Source organism: Charadrius vociferus, unplaced genomic scaffold, assembly GCF_000708025.1.
Source record: "Charadrius vociferus isolate BGI_N301 unplaced genomic scaffold, ASM70802v2 scaffold125, whole genome shotgun sequence".
In the NCBI taxonomy this organism is placed as follows: domain Eukaryota; kingdom Metazoa; phylum Chordata; class Aves; order Charadriiformes; family Charadriidae; genus Charadrius; species Charadrius vociferus.
This window is the reverse complement of record NW_009649036.1, coordinates 5,378,424-5,380,880: the sequence shown is the minus strand read 5'-3', so window position 1 is coordinate 5,380,880 and position 2,457 is coordinate 5,378,424. Positions and strand designations below refer to the sequence as shown.

The following is a 2,457-nucleotide window of genomic DNA, read 5'->3' as shown; positions in this document are numbered from 1 at the left end:
AGCCAGTTACAAAAAAATCTGAAGTTCAGAAAAAGTCATTTTAACTGAACTTTCAGTGGTTACTAATACAACACCAGGTATTTCTGGGGATAGTTCATTTCCATCAGAAGGAAGACAGAAAGAAATCTGAACTTTTAGCTGGTATTGACCTACAACCTTGTACAAGGAGGAATACTCATTATGCAAAGCAGTATGTGTTGTAACAGTATCCCTAAGTCCTCTATTTCTGCTGCTGTTTCACTTTTTGTATGCTTTATGCAAAACTTAGGTACTGAATGCTTCAGCTACCTCTTATACCCCTAACAGCAAACAATAAACAAGAGCTTCCACAAGGAGAAGGCCCTACTAACAGGCTTTCAGGACCCCAGCATTGATCTCTGGCTTCACCCAGTTGTTATTGCACAGTGTCAGCTCCCAAAAGGCCCGAGGAAGGAAAACAAACTTGATGTGGGCTATGGACCCCAAGAATGTGCCTAGAGGCAAAAGCCACAGGCAGCAATTAGGCTCTGAATCTTCATCAACAAAACATAAACTACTAAACATTTCATGCAGGCAATTATACATTTTTCAGTAGAACAAAGTCCACTGAACAGCCTGTGATCTTTGTTGTCACTCACTGCATCATACTATGTCAGGTTAGATTATACTCTATCACATCATTCTGTACTACAGCTGAAATGATATAACACAATGTGAACAATTAACCCGTGATCCATCATATTGTGATACAACAAAATGTTACATATAAATCAGAAAATTAAGAGAAAAAAATCTTTTCTACATAAAAATTCTTTTTTAATGTTAATGCCTTCAATAAAGGAAAGCAATTTGTACTATCTGTGTGAACTTTGCAATCTCCAATATTTTGATACCTTTGATGATAAGCAAATATTTTTACAGCTATTAGCACACTCTGCCATAAAAATTACTTTTAATTATTTTCCAAACAATTTCACTGATATATATGCCAATAAAACAATTTAAATAAATACCTTCATTTTTCTCAATAAAATGGTTATAAGTTTTTTTTTATTTTTGAATATGGTAAAAATAATTTCTAGGGCATATTTTGAATGTATAACATATAGTAGAACAAACACATGCTGCTTTTGTAAGTTCACATTAATTTTTGATAGGAAATTACACATCTTATACCCACACATGCTAACACAAATTCACTAATTTGTATTTCATGAAAGGTACATTAAAAAAACAGACACTGAATCTACAAAAGAAAGTAAATTTAGTGGTAAGATGTGAACTTCATCCCACTTAATTTTTCACTATATTAGTTTTCAGTCCTTATTTGTATTCTAATGTGTATCACTGATCCTGATTCTTTTTTTTTTCTTGTTCTCTTATTAAATAGCTCTACACAGCTCTACCAGGTCTACAGAAATGCCGTAATATGCCTAAGAGAAAGAAAGTACAATGTGCACCAATAGATGTCTGAAATGGAAGCCACTTAAAAGAGCCGTTTTAAAATTCTGTGAGGGAAATGTTCATACTGAAACAAAACTTTTGAAAGACTTGTTTTGTAGTAATTAGGGAGAGAAAATCAAGCATTTTAAGACTTTTATGGAAAAAGAGTGTAATTAAACGAAACGGTCACATTCATGTACAATACAGAACAGCATTTCAAATGGTGAAAATATTTGTGAAAAATGGGAGAGATCAAAAAATAATCACATACTATTGAGAGTATTTGGGGAATCTTTAATAAAGCTGCCTTGAAATTTTCCAGGTATAAAACCAAAACAACCTAGAAAAGTATACAAAGATATTTCAAACACTGAAAATCTAGGCCACCCGTCCTCTAGTTCCTATTTACCATCTGGAGTATGCAATGAATATTCTTTGAGAGGAAATGTAGGGATTTCAGCTCCTTATGCTATCAAATAATTAAGTTCCAGTGCAGTAAGTACAGTATCTGTCACATTCATGTGAAATGAAAGCCTCTATACAGTAGATAAAGGATTTCCCACAACCTAATACAAATTAACCTCATTAAGCCACTGAACCATTCCACGAAAGGAGGATAGTACTTTAGGAGATTCACATTTTGGTTTTGTTTCTTTTTCTCCTAGCGCAGACTTCAAAGTATGCTGCTTGCCTTGCAGAAAATGTTTGAGGAACTGAATGTCATTTCTGGAATCCTACAGAAATTCATTATTCAAAACCACTGCAAACACTCAGTCCTGCATTCTCTGCTAATGCAAGTAATCCTTCCTGAAATCAATGGGAAGAATGACTGAAGAAAGAGACTCGGAGATATCTATGTGTACAGACTGTGAAGTTTTTCTGATGATTATGCATAACATAATATAAGTATATATTATGTTCCAGGAGACGTAACACTGAGAGCATAACTTGGAAAACAGACATAACCATATCTCACCCATTAAAGGTATATCCTGTAACTAACCTGCCACTTTTACAGCATTTTTCATGTAGGGA

The 2,457-nt window shown here is 34.0% G+C and overlaps 1 protein-coding gene across 1 annotated transcript in view; it reads right to left on the bottom strand.

Annotated features, from left to right (window-relative positions):
- Positions 1-2,457, bottom strand: part of FAM19A2 (family with sequence similarity 19 (chemokine (C-C motif)-like), member A2) — a 55,518-nt gene that overhangs the window by 26,883 nt on the left and 26,178 nt on the right. The window lies entirely within an intron of this gene.